The sequence below is a fragment of the Mustela putorius genome, unplaced genomic scaffold (assembly GCF_011764305.1).
Source record: "Mustela putorius furo isolate JIRA1106 unplaced genomic scaffold, ASM1176430v1.1 tig00003845_pilon_pilon_pilon, whole genome shotgun sequence".
NCBI lineage: Eukaryota > Metazoa > Chordata > Mammalia > Carnivora > Mustelidae > Mustela > Mustela putorius.
The window spans coordinates 8744840-8765670 of record NW_025421998.1 but is presented as its reverse complement, the minus strand read 5'-3'; positions in this window follow the sequence as shown (position 1 = coordinate 8765670).

Sequence of the window (20831 nt, the reverse complement as noted above, 5' to 3'; positions counted from 1 at the left end):
ATAGACTAATGAGGTATTTAAAGAAAAAAAGGGGGGGAGTTCCTATCCATACACAGCTATCAGCTTCAGGGGATTACAAACTTAATTACTTAAGTCAAAATTATAATGATTAGAGGACATAATATATTCTTGGGTCATTAAGACTTCAGAGTACATCTGAGTTCCTTAATAAGAAGCAGTTTAGTGTTAAGAAAATTGCCATTTAAAAGCACAATGAGAAACAAGTAAAAACAATGGCCAAAATTTAAAAGTCGTAGGAAAAAAAACCCATCAGAGCAACAGAAACTTCCATATGTTTCAGAGGGGAAGGTTAATTAGCACCTGCCACTTGGAATACAGTTTGGCAGCATCTGTGAACGTTGACTACGATGGCCTCAGTATTTCATGCTTGGAATGAATACTCATGTGTGCTTCAGGTTTATGCACAGGGTGCCACGACAGTGAAAAAGAAGAGAAAAAATGAAAAATGTCTGTCAAAAACTGAATTGACGAATGCCTTATACTCTGCAGTGGTAGTTCTGTGCAAACAAGCAAGGAAGAAAATAACATCTGGAAAATGATTCAAGTTGTGGGTTTCAAAGAGCAAGGACGCACATGCAGTTGACAATGGAGGGACTGTCACAAAGTTCAGGTGGGCGGTTCCCCAGGCTGAGGTGTGGCTGTGAGTGGAATGCGACAGAGTGGGGATTTCTAGGACGGAGGTTGTTCTAGGGTACTCGTTTTATGATTTCTACTGAGGTGTGATTATATGTTATCTGCTGTTCTTGGTTATGCATTGTATGTTATACTCAAACATGTAGGTGACATACAGGTTACTGTGAGTCTCCTGGCTCCAGAACGGATCTCGTGCCTCCCATTCAGCTCAGGACCGTCGCAGGCATATCATCGTTATACAGCACAAATTCTAGGCGGAAAACCGCATCACCTCAGCGCAAAAACCCGCTCACTTTCCTTCACCTGCCAAACCAAATGAAGCTGCAAGATGTCACAGGAATAGTAAGTGGAGAAAAAATTGCAAAGATAAACTATTCACAGAGTTTACATTCCTTCTCAAAATATGGTCTTCTCACCGCACACTGACACTGATGCTACTCTTTCTACTGCAAGCTAAGGGCTGTGAATATTTTTCCCACTCTGATAGTGGGAAGAAAAAAGAGAGAGCACGCTGTGTGTCCCTGTCCTGTAGATGCCATTCCTAGGGTAACAAATACTTAGTAGAAGCTGTTTTTTAGACTGTCTTGGAAGATAATAAATATATCTTTACAATTATCTATAGTGATGATAACCACAACACAATATAATGATAACGATGATGAGATCTGGCATGTGCTGAAACCTTGTAACCCACCTCTTTTTACTTTTTTTTTTTTTTGAAGATTTTATTTATTTATTTGACAGAAAGAGTGAGGGTGCACAAGCAGGGGAACAGCAGAGGGAGAGGCAGACACAGGCTCCTCGCTGAGCAGGGAGCCTGAGAGGGGACTTGATTCCAGGACTCTGGGATCATGACCTGAGCTGAAGGCAGTTGCTTAACCAACTGAGCCGCTCAGGCGCCCCTACTGTAGAGATTTTGAAAGTTGGAGAACAAGTTCTTCTTTCTCTTTCTTCTCCCTTCATAAAACAGAGTGATTGTTGTGTGCATGAATATACACATTTTAGTGTAATTAATTGAAATTCATTTTCACTGAAGCATAGATTTCAGGCTGACTTTGGGGGCAATTAAAGAGGAGAGCATGACCAGCCCTCTCTCTGTCAATGTAGTGTTACATAAGATTAGGGCCACATTTTACGCCAACCCTTAGAATAACATGGTCTATGCTGATTAAATGCTTCTAAATACCTCTATATTTCCATGAAAAAAATAACATAATTTTTATCACTAAAAGTATATGTTCTTTCTGAGTTTTCCTGGTTATACAGTCAGTAACTTTCTTGGTAAATAAAGTTGTTTTTTTTAGATAATGTCTTTACATCAAATATAAAAATATATAGTTTTTCCTAACAAAGCTAATTTTTACATTACTGTGTCACGTGCTAGGTTAACGCTTAGCATTTTCTAACAGACTATGTTACTCGGCTGGCATTTTATTTTGAATTCAGGCAACTTTACTTTTCTTAATATGGAAGTAAGATGATTTTAAAAGTGTATTTAACAATTCTTTGTCACCAAATTTTGAGGAGGCAGTGCCACTGTATCTTAGAACCCCGGGAAAGAATGCACATGCATGTCTCTTCACACCCCACCAGGGGAATGACATGCTGATCCCTGACAACTGGGATGGGTCTTCAGAGAGTGAGAGATGCCCTTGCAGAAGGCACAGCTGCCACCGTCATTCACATGCAGACACACCATGGCTTCTAAACCTCATACACAGGCACAGTTAATTTTCTCTGGACCTCATCTATTCAGTACTCAATTTAAATAATTTAAATAATTTTCTTTGTGTGATATTACTCCTCTCAGGAAAATTTGTGGTTAAAAATAAAGGGCAGGGGTGTCTGGGTGGCTGCATTGGTTAAGCATCTGCCTTTAGCTCAGGTCATGATCTCGACATCCTGGGATGGAGTCCCATGTTGGGCTCTCTGTTTAGCAGGAAGCCTGCTTCTTCTTCCTCTCTGCCCCTTGCCCTGCTCATGTGCTCCCCCTCACTCTCTCTAAAATAAATCCTATATATATATATAGGATTGTATGTGTGTGTGTATACACACACACACACACACACAATTCAGAGAAAAGAGAAGAAGCTGTGATTTTGTTGGAGGAACATGAGGCTTTAATGTCAACTCTTGATGACATCCCTTGACTTCTGTCTTTCAAAGTTCCACTCTTCTGGGGCTGCAGTAGTCATCAATCAACTCACTGACACAGTCCTTATGGAGACTCTTTTGCCCTCCTCCAATGTGGGAGCACCTATTGACTGGTCTTCTGCCCTTCCTCCATCTACTCTCTCATTTTGTGTATAGAGGGATGCCTGACAAAAAATTCCACCAATGGCTAAGATGTGCAGCCAGCCAGAGCAACACTGTGGAGAAGACCCTAGGAGGCTATAGCTAAGCTTCTCCCTCCCATTCTGATCTCCTGCTAGATTTCTTATTGGCTAAATTTAGTGAGAAACCAGGATAGACAAGAGACTCAATGCTATTGTCCATACAAGTCATCTTTCTGGAGTTAAAAGCAGAGTGATAAGAGTGACTTGTGGGGGTCTGGGCATATTGAAGATTTCCTACAGGCACCAGCCATCTTGCTTCTCGAATCCATGTGAAGTTCCTTCAGCCACTGACTAATTTGGGGATGATGTCCATTCAGCCATCTCCCCCTCTAAAAATCTAAATTCTTAGCCACTGTCTGTGTACTTCATGTAAGTTATTGGGGGATGTGTTTTTATAAAACACATTTGCTATAGGTCACTAATTTAATTACACATCTTGTGTCCTGCTTCCTTGGGCAGCCCCTGGCTCAATGTAGTATATATATGTGAGTGTGTGCACATATAAATATATATATATATATATATATATATATATATATATGTATATATATATATATATATATCTTTGCCTCCTTTGGTGTCTGGTTGCCACAATGCCCCGTTATTCAGGGCTATTGGAAAGGGAAGTGCTAAGAGGCATCTCAGAAACTCTCTCAAGATCCAGAGGTAATTCTTTTTTGCGTTGTTTGACAGCAACCCAATTTTCACTCCACAGCCTGGGACAGCCCCTCTTGGCAGTATAGCGACTCCCTCCCCTCCTAGTTGTATTATCGGTTTGAGCAGCTTGATGGTCAGGGGTAGACCTAGTGTCCTTTTCACCAAAATCATGACCACATTCCCATTTGGGAGCATTTCTCATTTGGGTATCAGTAAGTCAGTATCACAAGGTTGAAGAGACACATTCTACACATATTTTTAACTGTATTTTGCCATGATTTATTATTTCAATAGATGCAGAAAAAACATTTGACAAGATTCAAATCCATTCATGATAAGCATGCTCAGCAAAATGGGGTTAGAGAGAGCATAACTCAACATAATTAAGGCCATATATGAAAAACTCATAGATAACATCATCCTCAATGGGAAAAAACTGAGGATTTTTTCCCCTAAGATCAAAAACAAGACATGAATGTTCACTTTTATCCAACATAGTACTAAAAGTTCTAGCCACAAGTCAAGCAACAAAGAAACAAGAGACACTAGGGGTTCCTGGGTGGCTCATTGGGTTAAGCATCTGCCTTCAGCTCAGGTCATGATCTTGGGATCCTGGGATTCAGTCCTGCATCGGGTTCTCTGCTCAGCCAGGAGCCTGCTTCTCCATCTCTCTCTCTGCCTGCCTCCCTGCTTACCTGTGATCACTCTCTGTCAAATAAAAACGAAACAAACAAAACGAAACACCCAAAAAACAAAAAAACAAGTAAGAGACACCATAGTGGTAAAGAAGTTAAACTGTCACTATTTATAGATGACATACTATACATAGAAAATCCTAATGATCTCACCCCAAAACTGCTAGAAGTAATAAACAAATTCAGTAAATTGGCAAGATACAAAATTAATATTCAGAAATCACTAGCCTATCTAGACACTAACAATGAAGTTGCAGAAAAAGAAATTTAAGAACAACATTTACATTTGCATTAAACATAATAAAATGCCTAGGAATAAACTTAACCAAACAGGTAAAAGAACTCTGTTCTAAAAACTATAAAAGACTCATGAAATAAATTAAAAATGGCACAAATAAAGATATATATTCCATGTTCATTGGTGGGAGAGTAAATATTGTCAAAATATCCATATTACCCAAAACAATCTACAGATTCAATGCAATCCTTATAAAAGCACCAACAGCAATTTTTTTTTTTTTTTTCAAAACTAGAAGAAGTAACTCTAAAATTTGCATGGATCCACAGAAGATTCCAAATAGCCAAAACAATCATGAGAAAGAAAAACAAAACTGGAGGTATCACAAGTCTATATTTCAAGATATGCTACAAAGCTATAATATTCAAAAGACTATGGTACTGGCACAGAAATAAACATGTATTTTAATAGAACAAGATAGAGACTCCAGAAGGAAACCCACATGTCAATTAAACTATGACTAAGGAGGCAAGAATATACAGTGAGAAGAGGCAATCTCTTCAACAAATGGTGCTGGAAAAACTGGATAACTACAAGCAAAAGGAATGAAACTGGATCATTTCCTTACACCATACAGAAAAATGAATTCAAAATGGATGGAAGACCTAAATGTGAGATCTGAAACCATACAAATCCTAGAAGAGAGTACAGGCAGTAATTTCTCTGACATTAGCCAGAGCAACATTTCTCTAGATATGTGTCCTAAGGCAAGGGAAGCAAAAGCAAGAATAAAGTATAGAGACTACAGCAAAATAAAAAGTATTTACACAGCAAAAGGAACCATCAATGAAACCAAAAGACAACATGAGAGAAGATATTTGCAAATGATATATCTGATAAGGGGCTAATACCCAAAATAAACAAAGAACTCATAAACTCAACACAAAAAAACAAAAACAATCCAATTAAAATCCTTTAGCCTGGAGATTATGCTGAGTGAAATAAGTCAAGCAGAGAAAGTCAGCTATCATATGGTTTCACTTACTTGTGGAGCATAAGGATTAACACGGAGGACATTAGGAGAAGGAGAGGAGAAGTGAGTTGGGGGAAATCGGAGTGGGAGACAAACCATGAGAGACTGTGGATTCTGAGGAACTAACTGAGGGTTTTGGAAGGGAAAGAGGTGGGGGGAGGGGTGAGCCTGGTGGTGGGTATTGAGGGCACGTATTGCATGGAGCACTGGGTGTGGTGCATAAACAATGAATCTTGGAACACTGAAAATATAAAATTTTAAAAATAAATAAAAATAAAAATGTAAAAATTAAAAAAAAAAAATTCTTTGAGGCAGAAAACCTGAGCAGACATTTTTCCAAAGAAGACATATAAACAACCAAGAGACACATGAAAAGGTGCCCAACATCACTGATAATTAGGAAAATCAAAATAAAAACTACAGGGGCACCTGGATGGCTCAGTGGGTTAAGCCTCTGCCTTCAGCTCAAGTCATGATCTCAGGGTTCTGGGATTGAGCCCTGCATCAGGCAGGGCTCTGCTCAATGGGGAGCCTGCTTCCTTCTCTCTCTGCCTGCCCCTCTGTCTACTTGTGATCTCTCTGTCAAATAAATAAATAAAATCTTAAACAAAACAAAACAAAACAGAAAAACTACATTGAGATATTACCTCATACCTTTTAGAATGGGTAAAATCAAGAAGACAAGGAACAACAAGTATTGAGGATGTGGAGAAAAAGGACCCCTCTTGCACCATTGGTGAGAATGCAAATTGATGCAGCCACTGTAGAAAAAAGTATGGAGGTTCCTCAAAAACTAAAAATAGAAATACTATGGTATTGTGTAATAATTTCACTGTTAGGTGTTTGCCCAGGGAAAACAAAAACACTAAGTTGGAAAGATACATGCACTCCTATGTTTACTGCAGCATTATTTGCAATAGCTAAGACATGGAAGCAGCCTGCATGTCCATCAATAGATGCACAGATGAGAAAAATGTGTTATAGATACAAAATGGGATATTACACAGCCATACAAAAGAAGGATGAGATCCTGTCATTAAAACAACATGGTTGGATCTAGAGGGTATTGTGCTGAGTGAAATAAGCCAGTCCGAGAATGACAAATACCATCTGATTTCATTTATAAATGCAATCCACTTGATCTTTTAATTTAATTTATTTTTTATTTATTTTCGGCATAACAGTATTCATTATTTTTTCAGCACACCCAGTGCTTCATGCAATCCATGCCCTCTATAATACCAACCACCTGGTACCCCAACCTCCCACCCACCCACCAATTAAAACCCCTCAGATTGTTTTTTAGAGTCCATAATCTCTCATGGTTCACCTCCCCTTCCAATTTACCCCAATCTTACCCAAAAGGCCGAGAAGTGATATAAATGCAATCCAAAAAAAAAAAAAAAAAAAAGAATAAACAAAAAGCAGAATCAGAACTATAGATATTGAGAATGAATTGATGGTTGCTGATAGGGGGAGGCAGCTGGGCAAAATGGGTGAGGGAGAGATGGAGATAAAGCCCTCTAGTTACAGAATGAGTGAGTCAAAGGAATAAAAAGGAGAGCATAAGAAATATAGTCAGTGATATTATAAGAGCCATGTAATGGGACAGATGGTAGCTCTACTTATGAGCACAGCATAAACTTACCAAATCATGGAGTTTTGCACCCGAATCTAATGTAATATTGAGTGTCAGCTCTTCTTTAACAAATGTGTGTGTGTATGTGTGTATGTGTGTGTGTGTGTGTGTGTGCAGTCATTTAAACAGGAGCACTTCTGAGACTAAGGGACTTAGCATTTTGTCAGACAGCAGGCATACACTGGGACTGTCCAGGCAAACCAGGACACATGGTCAACCAGATCTAGTTGGAGAAAGAGGCTGATGGCATCAGAAGTCCATATGCATTGTTACTAATTTTCCATTTGACATTCCCTGATCCCCCTGCCCCTTTTTTTTTTTTTTTTTGGTGGAGGGAAGTGCAAAGAGAAACACCCCCATATTTCTCCTTTTGCAAAGGATAGTCTGGCATAGCTTTTGGGCATATCATCGATGCTGTTGAGCTGAGCTTCAGGTGGTTTTTCTCTGGTTTATCTTAGGTTTAGGAGTCAAATTTTATCACAGTTGCCTTTTGCAACAGCCAAAGGAGCAAGTTACAGGTGGTATGCATCTGCCTCACATCCTGTCATTAGAATTTGATGGTGTCAGTAATCTCTGTGATCCAAGGAATGTGGTATTGTTTTTGGTTTGCAGTCTGACATGGGATGAGATGAGGCAACGGGAGAATATTTCAGGGGATGACACTTGGTATCACAGTAAGAGAGAAATTTCTTCCCATTGTATGTTCTGAAGCTCAGGAGAGGGCTCCCCGGACCACTGTGAGATGCCTTGGCCAAAATCCGTCTATACTTAGGCCTCCTATAGCACCGGCATCCTCTTTGCACAACAACAGCACTTCAAGTCCAAGGGATTAGAGTGTCAAATCAAAGACAGTATGGGAATTTTTTATTTTGGTAAATAGTGAGAAAGGGGGGAAAAAAGAGAGAGACAGAGATAGTTGGTAGTTATTCTTCTTAAGCTTGTCAGACCCTTGTATGTCTTATTTAACATCAAGAATTTCACAAAACATACATATTAGATGATGTCATTGTGATAGAAAGACACAAAAACAAACTTGAAGCAGAAACAAAACATGGCTTTAGAATGTCAAACACAGACAAACAGATAAATAAACAAGTAAATACCTGTGAAGCTACAATATTTACCAGTCTTCAATCTGGATAACAAGGATGACTGCAAGTTGCAAGATTCAAGGAGAGATTTAGCATTGCTCCATATCCCAGATAAAGGACATCCAGATGACAATCACTGAATTCATTTTGAATGTTTCTGACAACTCCCACTCTGATGCAAAGTCTTACTTTCCTGACTTTCCCCCAAATTATTTATTGTAAGTCTCAGTCCTAATATAATTTGGATGTTTAATTTTTTTAAAAGATTTTATTTATTCATTTGACAGACAGAGATCACAAGTAGGCAGAAAGGCAGGCAGAGACAGAGAGAGGGGGAAGCAGGCTCCCTGCTGAGCAGAAATCCTAATGCAGGGCTCAATCCCAGGACCCTGGGATCATGGCCTAAGCCAAAGGCAGAGGCTTTAACCTGCTGAGCCACCAAGGTGCCCCTTTTTGTTTAATTTTATATATGAAGTTTTTTAGGCTATCATGTCCAACTCTTTGGTAAAATGTAATCCTGGATGTTTCTGTGAAAATACTTTTTATATGAGAATATTTAAATCATTGGGCCTTGAGTAACTAACTTTCATAATGTGTGTGGGCCTCATCCAATCAGTGGAAGGCCTGTATAGCACAAAGGCTTATTCCCACTGCCTCCACTTCTGCTGAAGAAGAAGGAATATTGCCAAAGACTGCCTCTGGACCTGAACACTAAGTCTTCTCCAGTCTGCTGGCCTATTCTATAGATTTTGGATGTGTACTTCCATAATAATGGGAGCCAATTCCATAAAATTCTCTCTGTTTATCTATCTGCATATATAATGTGTATACATACACATCTTGATAGTTCTGTTTCTCTGAAGAATCCTGGCCAATTCATCATTCCTCTCTTAACACCCCTTGCTAAGATGCTCACGGTTCTTCAGTGTGCACAGTCTCCCCTGTCGTAGCAAAGAGTAACACCCCACATCATTACTTGCAGGTAGGTGTTTCTCCTCATCTTTGGGCTCAGGGACTTACTTGTAGTTATCCTTATCAATAGGCCAAGGTCTTTTTGGCTAATGTTTGGGGGAAGACTCTAGAAAAATACCTTTGATTTGTTGTAGCCTTCACTTATTTTCTGGGAATTCTGATCACTGGAGATCCCTGTGGGTTAAATGACCCTTATTTCCAGAGCTCTTTATTTCCACGGAGACTAGAAAATCTAATTCCACCACAGCATTCTCACCACAGGTTCCTCTCTCTGAGCCATAAATAACAGAAAAATTTCAAGGACACTGGGCACTGTTTACCAAATTATTTTGCATCAATGAAGAGTGTCTTGGGGGCTCTCCTGGGGAGCATGATTAGAGGCTGAGTGGCCTGTCTGTATGCAGTCCTCTCAAGAAATGCCATCCCCCTAAAACTTTGGCTCTTCCTACACTGTACCAAAAATGTCTCAACTTCTCAGCCTTACTTATTTTATGTAAGCCTTGCATCCAGGCTTCACTTATACAACCAGCAGAAAGTAAGTGCCTCTATCAGGGGCTTGAGTCAACCCATTAAATCCTAGGTGAATGTTCTCATTTTAACTAATCCAGCCTCATCTGGGCTTATATTGGCTTCACACTCTCACAGTCCATTATCATATATATCCTATATGCTGCTGTCTACACAGTACCATGAAAGTACATTTTTTATTGTAGAAGCCCTTGTACTTTTTCCCCTGGGTTGTGATGGAATGTAAATCTCACTATGGGACTCAAGGCAATGAATGTAAGATGGTGGGTCTACATCTTCTGGAGTTTTCCTTACGTGAATGCTTCAAGAAAAATAATTGGAAATCATTGTGCAGAGCAATGTTTCCCACAGGGAAATTGGGGATTTAGTCTCTCAGACTCTTATGTGTCTGTTTAAATGTTCCCATCTCTGATACAAGGGTTTAGTGAGTGCTGGATGTTATTCTGCTGTAAAAAGACCCTTTACACGGGGCATTGAGCTTGGTTCTTAGCTGTATCTGCCTTGTAAATGTAAAGGATAAAGGCTTTCATGGACCTGATATGAGAGTTTTCCAATGTTTCCTGTATGTTACCAATTGGAGGATGAACAATTTTAAGTTTCTCTTTAGTCATCGTGAAGTCAGTAGATGCCTCAACATCATAATTGTTTTGGGTGCTAGAGTGACAAATTCCCTCAGGGGCTTGATCTCCCAAAGTCAGTCTCTCATGTATCATCTCAAGCATGGTTCTACTAAAGGCCATGGACCACCCGTGTCCTGTCCCAACCAACCTAGGCATTTACCCTGCACTTCTCAGATGTGCAAACCACTCAGCCACAGAGTATTCTAAGGGGTCTGTGTCCTCACAATCACTCCTACTACTGATTACCAAACCAGTCAGGGTCCTGACAGGGTAACAGATGGCATGCTCAATTTGGATGATTATGAAAGAACAAGGCAACTATTTATAAAATGGAAATTAGGGTGTAGGGAAAGCATAAGAGATTGTAGCACCCAGGAATAGTTAAAACTAAGGCATCACCACCATCCAAGTCTGGAATGAAGGAAGCTACCAGAAGAGAGACAGAAGGACAAAGAAAGAGGAAGAGGAGTATTTGGAGGCCTTCTTGACAGAAACAGACTTTTGGCCAAAGAACCCAGCCCACATTGATCCATCATGGATGGAAATAGAAGAATGGAAACCTGGATCTCACTCTTGTCCCTCCCTTCTGCTTGTGATTTCCTATTCCCAGATCCGACCAAAGTCAGGGCGGAAGGTTTCTGTGTATATTGTGGCCATCACTCCACTTCTGGATCCCAAGCTGGTAGGACAAGGGGGATGGAGCCAAAGGAATAGCTGGGGATGATCTAGCTCCTTAGTAACTATGTGCCACCTTCTTTCCAGTGTATGTTTGTCACATATTTTTATTCTCTCAAAATAAAAGAATTTTGTAGTGGGTTCTTACAGCTGATACATTTACTAAAGATTTTCTTTCCAAGGAGCTTGGATACAGAGAAAAAGAGAGAAATATGGCAGCTAGTGGAGGACATAAAACTCAGGCATAAGGTGCCTGAGAAGAGCATCTCAACACTTATGGCACTCATATCTTACAGTGTCTCTGCTTGCACCAAGTCTGTCCTCTTCTTCCATCTTCTTAAATTTTTGTTTATATTGATTTCACTGGTGTTATTATTGATGAACATTTGTGACTCATGCACAGATCACATGTAAACCAATCTTTCTTTTACTTTCATGTGTTTTTTTTTTTCTGACTTATAACCTCATTCATTACCCTCTCACTATCCAGAACCATTTCTCCAAGCCATGTTACCTTGTTAATTCCTGACCACCCTTAGTACTCAGATGTTCTGGGGCACCTGGGTGGCTCAGTCAGGTAAGCATCAACTCTTGATTTCAGCTCAGGTCATGATCTCAGAGCCTTGAGATGGAGTCTCACCTTGGGCTCTACGCTTTCTGGAGAGTCTGCTTGAAGATCCTCTCCCTCTCCCTGTGCCCCTCCTCTCTTCTTCCCTCCTTCTCTCCTGAACACATACACACCCCTGTTCTCTCCCTCTCCCACTTTCAAAAAAAAAAAAGAAAGAAAGAAAGAAAGAAAACAAGAAAGAAAAAGAAAACGAGACTCAGCTGTTCTGTGACACAATCCCTTAACACCTCCAGCTGTGCTAAGTAGAGCCTCAAGCTCACCATCTGGGCAGTCCTTGTGCAACCATCAGCTGTGTAAACCATCATTTGTTACCTTGTCACAGGACATGGCTTGTCACCACATGTTTTTAGCCTGTCCTTATGGTCACTTGTTTATTATCTCCTGGTAAGTCACAGTTGTGTCTTTTTATCAGTTTCTCAATAAATTTTATCAAATTTTATGTTTATTATGCATCATTCAAAACATCCTATGTGGGGACACCTGGGTGTTTCAGTTGGCTAAGTGTCTGCCTTCAGTTCAGGTCATGATCCCAAGGTCCTGGGATCCAGTACCACATCAGACTCCTTACTCAGCAGGGAACCTGCTTCTCCCTCTGCCTGCTACTCTCCCTGCTTGTGTTATCTCTCTCTGACAAATAAATAAACATCTTTAAAAAAATCCTATGTGGTTTTGACTCTCATACTTTATTTCTGGATCCAGCAACTAGGGTCAAAATGGGGTATGAATCCTGATAGAGCATAGGTGGGCAGACAGGTGAGAAACATTCAGGGGTCAAGTGAATGAGTCCAAACCAACTCTCAGTCTTTTTGCCCAAAAACACTTTAAGTGCTTGGAGATTTTATACACACACACACACCCACACACACACCCCACACACATAGACATTATGACATCTTAAATAAAAATTCAACTCATGCCTGGTGGTCTGAACAGTTTTGGGATATTGTGTTGCTGTTGTGATAAAACATACAGAGTGTTTATTATTCCACTGAATGTATAAGAAAGAAAAACAAGAGTTGGACATGTAGTTTGAGTGTTGAGACATCTTTGTTTGTGACATCAATACGAACAGTCATGGGTCAATATCTTCACTCCAGATCCCTGGCATCAGAGAGATTTATACAGATTGGATCATATTCACTAGGCTGGGGAGTCTACCTCATCTCTACCCAAGTACAAACTTAGTTTTATATCTGAGAGCACGGATGCTTAAGATGGCTTGACTCTCATTTATTCCAACATAAAGTTCACATTTTATGGCAAATATATATGGGAGTTCCAATGAAACAAAAAACATGAAAACATCATTTTTCAGAATAAATTTTATGTGGTAATACTAGGTAACATCTGCCAATACTTATTAAGAGAAAACATATACATTTGACCAACCTCAGGACCTGGACTATATTTGAAATTTCAAGGGGACATAAAATTTTCTTTACATTTTTATTTTTTAATTTTATTTTTTAAATAAATCTGGAATATTTTATTTTTTTTATTTTTTATTTTTTATAATTTTTTATTTTTTATAAACATAAATTTTTATCCCCACCAGTACAGGTCTGTGAATCACCAGGTTTACACACTTCACAGCACTCACCAAAGCACATACCCTCCCCAATGTCCATAATACCACCCCCTTCTCCCAACCTCCCTCCCCCCAGCAACCCTCAGTTTGTTTTGTGAGATTAAGAGTCACTTATGGTTTGTCTCCCTCCCAATTCCATCTTGTTTCATTGATTATTCTTCTACCCACTTAAGCCCCCATGTTGCATCACCACTTCCTCATATCAGGGAGATCATATGATAGTTGTCTTTCTCTACTTGACTTATTTCACTAAGCATGATACGCTCTAGTTCCATCCATGTAGTCGCAAATGGCAAGATTTCATTTCTTTTGATGGCTGCATAGTATTCCATTGTGTATATATACCACATCTTCTTGATCCATTCATCTGTTGATGGACATCTAGGTTCTTTCCATAGTTTGGCTATTGTGGACATTGCTGCTATAAACATTCAGGTGCACGTGCCCCTTTGGATCACTATGTTTGTATCTTTAGGGTAAATACCCAGTAGTGCAATTGCTGGGTCATAGGGCAGTTCTATTTTCAACATTTTGAGGAACCTCCATGCTGTTTTCCAGAGTGGCTGCACCAGCTTGCATTCCCACCAACAGTGTAGGAGGGTTCCCCTTTCTCCGCATCCTCGCCAGCATCTGTCATTTCCTGACTTGTTGATTTTAGCCATTCTGACTGGTGTGAGGTGATATCGCATTGTGGTTTTGATTTGTATTTCCCTGATGCCGAGTGATATGGAGCACTTTTTCATGTGTCTGTTGGCCATCTGGATGTCTTCTTTGCAGAAATGTCTGTTCATGTCCTCTGCCCATTTCTTGATTGGATTATTTGTTCTTTGGGTGTTGAGTTTGCTAAGTTCTTTATAGATTTTGGACACTAGTCTTTTATCTGATATGTCGTTTGCAAATATCTTCTCCCATTCTGTCAGTTGTCTTTTGGTTTTGTTAACTGTTTCCTTTGCTGTGCAAAAGCTTTTGATCTTGATGAAATCCCAATAGTTCATTTTTGCCCTTGCTTCCCTTGCCTTTGGCGATGTTCCTAGGAAGATGTTGCTGCGGCTGAGGTTGAAGAGGTTGCTGCCTGTGTTCTCCTCAAGGATTTTGATGGATTCTATTTTTATTTTTTAATTTAATTTTATTTTTTCAGTGTTTCAAGATTGATTGTTTATGCAACACATCCAGTACTCCATGCTATACATGCCCTCCTTAATACCAACCACCAGGCTCACCCATTCTTCCACCCCCTCCCTTTCAAAAACCTTATTTTGTTTCTCAGAGTCCACAGTCTCATTGTTTGTCTCCACCTCACTTTTTTCCCCAATTCACTTTTCCTTTTCTTCTCCTAATAGCCTCCAAGTTATTCCTTATGCTCCACAAGTTAAGTGAAACCATACGAAAATTGACTCTGTCTGCTTGACTTATTTCACTCAGCTGAACCTCCTACAGTCCCATCCATGTTGATACCAAAGTTGGGTATTCATCCTTTCTGATGGAGGTGTAATATTCTATTGTATATATGAACCAGGCCTTCTTTATTAAAAATCCTAGAGGAGAACATTGTCAGTGACCTCTTTGACATCAGCCACATAAAAGACTTGTCTTTCAAGACATGTCTCCAAAGGCAAAGGAAACAAAAGTGAAAATGAACTTTTGGGACTTCATCAAGATCAAAAGCTCCTGTACAGCAAATTAAACAGTCAACAAAACAAATAGGCAACCCAGGGAATGTGAGAAAATATTCACAAATGACACTACAGACAAAGGGCTGATATCCAAGATCTCTAAAGAACACTTCAAACTCAACACCCAAAAAACAGATAATCATGTCAAAAAATGGGCAGAAGACATGAACAGACACTTCTCCAAAGTAGACATACAAATGGCTAACAGACACATGAAAAAATGTTCATTATCATTAGCCATCAGGGAGATTAAAATCAAAACCACATTGAGATACCACCTTACACCAGTTAGAATGGCCAAAATCAACAAGACAGTCAACAGCAAGCATGGAGAGGATGTGGAGAAAGGGGAACTCTCTTACACTGTTGGGGGGAATGCAAGTTTGTGCAGCCACTTTGGAAAACTGTGGAGATTCCTTAATAAATTAAAAATAGAGCTACCTTGTGACGCTGCAATAGCACTACTGGGTATTTACCCCAAAGATACAGATGTAGTGAAAAGAAGGCCATATGCATCCCATTGTTTATAGCAGCAATGGCTGCAATCGCCAAACTGTGGAAAGAGCCAAGATGCCCTTCAACAGATGAATGGATAAAATTTTTCTTTACATTATAAAATTTGTTTTGAAAAAAAAAAAAAAAGGGCATTCCAGTGCTTAGAGAGATGGTAAAAACAAACAAACAAAACCCACAATCTGTTTGCATCCAGAGTAGTGACAATCACTATGTCTTACCAGTAATGATACAAATTTAGAATAAAGTGCTGAGTAAAAAATGTTTTTTTTTTAAATATTTTTTATTTGTTTATTTTGAGAGAGAGAGAGAGAGAGCATGAGAGTGGAGGTCAGAGGGAGAAGCAGACTCCCCATGGAGCTGGGAGCCTGATGTGGGACTCGACCCCAGGGCTGTGGGACCATGACCTGAGCCAAAGGCAGTTGCTTAACCAACTGAGCCACCCAGGCGCCCTAAAAAATGGTTTTTTTTTAAATTCCACATATAAGTTATTTATTTAGATCTTTATTATGTGTGTTAGTGTTCTTAGGGATGTAGATAGCACAGAAAGGAAATTAAGGTTGTGATTTAGTGCTTTTTGTTTTTGTTTTTGTTTTTCTAAAAGGATTGCCCTTAAAAATAAAAAGCAAAAATTTTAACCACCAATAATCATGCTTTAGGAATTAAAAAAAAATGTATACTTTAGAATTTGCTTTAAAGAAATAGTAAATATAGTTATAGTGTGGGTTTTCTTGTCCATTCTACAAAACTTGTAAAAGTGTCAGACACCATGGAATCCCCATGTTATACACTAGATATTTCTGATTTTCTGTCCCCAAACATTCTCCTTTTTCTAGTAAGTATAAAGTTACCTACTTTTGCCTTTGCCTCTCAACATATTCTTGGTAGAGTTTTCAGAGTAGGGGCCCTGGCCAGTGGGGAGGAACATGACCCAACTGTGGTTGAATCAAGAGTTGCTTTCAGGGGTTTTCACTGGTTGCTGAGTGAGGGAGAGGACCCAGAGTATCACAGCTCACTAGATATGATTGCTCTGACCTCAAGATCCTGTCCATTAGTTCCAGCTTCATGGAGTCCTCATTCTGTTCTGGTTCTGTCTCTTCCAGACCTAATTCTTCGGCTTCCCCTCAGTTATGAGGACACTTCTATCTTTCCAATAAGCCTCCATACTGCTTAAATTTTCTAATGTTCATTTCTGTTCATTTTAAGTAAAGATTTCTACCAATGCACTTGACCTCCTCACAGATGGTTAAATGAATTCATAATGTCACCTTTTTAAATGATTTTTGTTTATTATTTGTTTATGAGAAAGAAAGAGAGAGAGGGAGAGAGATAGGAGAAGAGGGAGAGGGACAAGCAGACTCCTAGCTGAGTGTGGAGCCCTCCACAGAGCTAGATCCCACGACCGTGAGAGCATAACCTGAGCTACAATCACTCAACCGACTGAGCCACTCTGGTGTCCTACAATGTCACTTTTTGATTAAAATGATTTAAGATATTTTCCCCTGGCTTCTCAAAGGATCCTGATTAGAAGCAATGACAATGGTAGGAGCAACCAAAGCCTTATGAGATCCAGCAGCCCAGTATGGAATGCTCGATTTTTCTGATATGAATACTTATATATGAGTTGTACTTATTATATGCCAGGAATTTTGAGTGAATTACATATACAAATTCATTTTATTACCTCCCATACCCTAGGAATTAAGTACAGAAGAAATGCAGTGTGATTTTAAAAATATGCTCGATACTTGCCTTCCTTAACTGCAGAACCCAACCTTATTTACTATGATATTCCATTGTTATCCATTGTATGTGACATATAATAGGCACTCAGTAAAATTTTGTTGACTTAATCAAAAACACAGACACATTGGTGTTTGAGAAGATGGCGGAGAAGTAGCAGGCCGAGACTACTTCAGCTAGCCGGAGATCAGCTAGATAGCTTATCTAAAGATTGCAAACACCTGCAAATCCATCGGCAGATCGAAGAGAAGAACAGCAATTCTTGAAACAGAAAAACAACCACTTTCTGAAAGGTAGGACCGGCGGAGAAGTGAATCCAAAGCGACGGGAAGATAGACCCCGGGGGGAGGGGCCGGCTCCCGGCAAGCGGCGGAGCAACCATGCACAAAATCAGGACTTTTAAAAGTCTGTTCCGCTGAGGGACATCGCTACAGAGGCTACCTGGGGCAAAGCCCACACGGGGTCAGTGTGGCCTCAGGTCCCGCAGGGTCACAGAAGGATCGGGGGTGTCTGAGTGTCGCAGAGCTTGCGGGTATTGGAACGGGAAAGCCGGCTACAGAGACAGAGCCGACAGTGAGCTCGCAGCTCGGAGTTACCTTGAACCAGTCGCAGGCTCGGTGAGCTCGGAGCGCGGCCGAGGTCAGGCAGACGGGAGTAACTGGGCGCGGTTCTCTGAGCGCGCACTGAGGAGTGCGGCACTGGGCTCTCGGCTCCTCCGGGCTGGAGACCAGGAGGCCGCCATTTGTATTCCCGTCCTCCGGAACTCTACGGAAAGCGCTCAGGGAACAAAAGCTCCTGAAAGCAAACCCAAGCGGATTACTCACCCCGGCCCCGGGTAAGGGCGGTGCAATTCCGCCTGGGGCAAAGACACTTGAGAATCACTACAACAGGCCCCTCCCCCAGAAGATCAACAAGAAATCCAGCAGAGACCAAGTTCACCTACCAAAGAGTGCGGTTTCAATACCAAGGAGAGCAGCAGAATTCTAGAGGAGGAGAAAGCAAAGCACGGAACTCATGGCTTTTTCCCTGTGATTTTTTTTAGTCTTGCGTTTAATTTAATTTTTTTCTTTTTCATTTTTTGTTTTTTTTTCTCGCCTTCGGGTAAAATTTTTTTTAACTGTTACCTTTTTCTTTTTTAATGATTTTTTACTAGTTTATCTAATACATATATTTTTTCTTTTCTATATTTTTCTTAGGTATTTTCTTTTTTTTTTAATTCTTTTCTTTTTTTTCTTTCTTTTTTCTTTTTTTTTCTTTCTTCCTTTTTGAACCTCTTTTTATCCCCTTTCTCCCCACTCACGATTTTGGATCTCTTCTAATTTGGTTAAAGCATATTTTCCTGGGGTTGTTGCCACCCTTTTAGTATTTTACGTGCCCCTTCATATACTCTTCTCTGGACAAAATGACAAGACGGAAAAATTCAACACAAAAAAAAGAACAAGAGGCAGTACCGAAGGCTAGGGACCTAATCAATACAGACATTGGTAATATGTCAGATCTAGAGTTCAGAATGACAATTCTCAAGGTTCTAGCCGGGCTCGAAAAAGGCATGGAAGATATTAGAGAAACCCTCTCGAGAGATATAAAAGCCCTTTCTGGAGAAATAAAAGAACTAAAATCTAACCAAGTTGAAATCAAAAAAGCTATTAATGAGGTGCAATCAAAAATGGAGGCTCTCACTGCTAGGATAAATGAGGCAGAAGAAAGAATTAGTGATATAGAAGACCAAATGACAGAGAATAAAGAAGCTGAGCAAAAGAGGGACAAACAGATACTGGACCACGAGGGGAGAATTCGAGAGATAAGTGACACCATAAGACGAAACAACATTAGAATAATTGGGATTCCAGAAGAAGGAGAGAGGGGAGCAGAAGGTATACTAGAGAGAATTATTGGGGAGAATTTCCCCAATATGGCAAAGGGAACGAGCATCAAAATTCAGGAGGTTCAGAGAATGCCCCTCAAAATCAATAAGAATAGGCCCACACCCCGTCACCTAATAGTAAAATTTACAAGTCTCAGTGACAAAGAGAAAATCCTGAAAGCAGCCCGGGAAAAGAAGTCTGTAACATACAATGGTAAAAATATTAGATTGGCAGCTGACTTATCCACAGAGACCTGGCAGGCCAGAAAGAGCTGGCATGATATTTTCAGAGCACTAAATGAGAAAAACATGCAGCCCAGAATACTATATCCAGCTAGGCTATCATTGAAAATAGAAGGAGAGATTAAAAGCTTTCAGGACAAACAACAACTGAAAGAATTTGCAAACACCAAACCAGCTCTACAGGAAATCTTGAAAGGGGTCCTCTAAGCAAAGAGAGAGCCTACAAGTGGTAGATCAGAAAGGAACAGAGACCATATACAGTAACAGTCACCTTACAGGCAAAACAATGGCACTAAATTCATATCTCTCAATAGTTACCCTGAATGTGAATGGGCTAAATGCCCCTGTCAAAAGACACAGGGTATCAGAATGGATAAAAAAACAAAACCCATCTATATGTTGCCTCCAAGAAACTCATTTTAAGCCCGAGGACACCTCCAGATTTAAAGTGAGGGGGTGGAAAAGAATTTACCATGCTAATGGACATCAGAAGAAAGCAGGAGTGGCAATCCTTATATCAGATCAATTAGATTTTAAGCCAAAGACTATAATAAGAGATGAGGAAGGACACTATATCATACTCAAAGGGTCTGTCCAACAAGAAGATTTAACAATTTTAAATATCTATGCCCCCAACGTGGGAGCAGCCAACTATATAAATCAATTAATAACAAAATCAAAGAAACACATCAACAATAATACAATAATAGTAGGGGACTTTAACACTCCCCTCACTGAAATGGACAGATCATCCAAGCAAAAGATCAGCAAAGAAATAAAGGCCTTAAATGACACACTGGACCAGATGGACATCACAGATATATTCAGAACATTTCATCCCAAAGCAACAGAATACACATTCTTCTCTAGTGCACATGGAACATTCTCCAGAATAGATCACATCCTCGGTCCTAAATCAGGACTCAACCGGTATCAAAAAATTGGGATCATTTCCTGCATATTTTCAGACCACAATGCTCTAAAGCTAGAACTCAACCACAAAAGGAAGTTTGAAAAGAACCCAAATACATGGAGACTAAACAGCATCCTTCTAAAGAATGAATGGGTCAACCGGGAAATTAAAGAAGAATTGAAAAAAATCATGGAAACAAATGATAATGAAAATACAACAGTTCAAAATCTGTGGGACACAACAAAGGCAGTCCTGAGAGGAAAATATATAGCGGTACAAGCCTTTCTCAAGAAACAAGAAAGGTCTCAGGTACACAACCTAACCCTACACCTAAAGGAGCTGGAGAAAGAACAAGAAAGAAACCCTAAGCCTAGCAGGAGAAGAGAAATCATAAAGAACAGAGCAGAAATCAATGAAATAGAAACCAAAAAAAAAAAAAAAAATAGAACAAATCAACGAAAGTAGGAGCTGGTTCTTTGAAAGAATTAATATAATTGATAAACCCCTGGCCCAACTTATCAAAAAGAA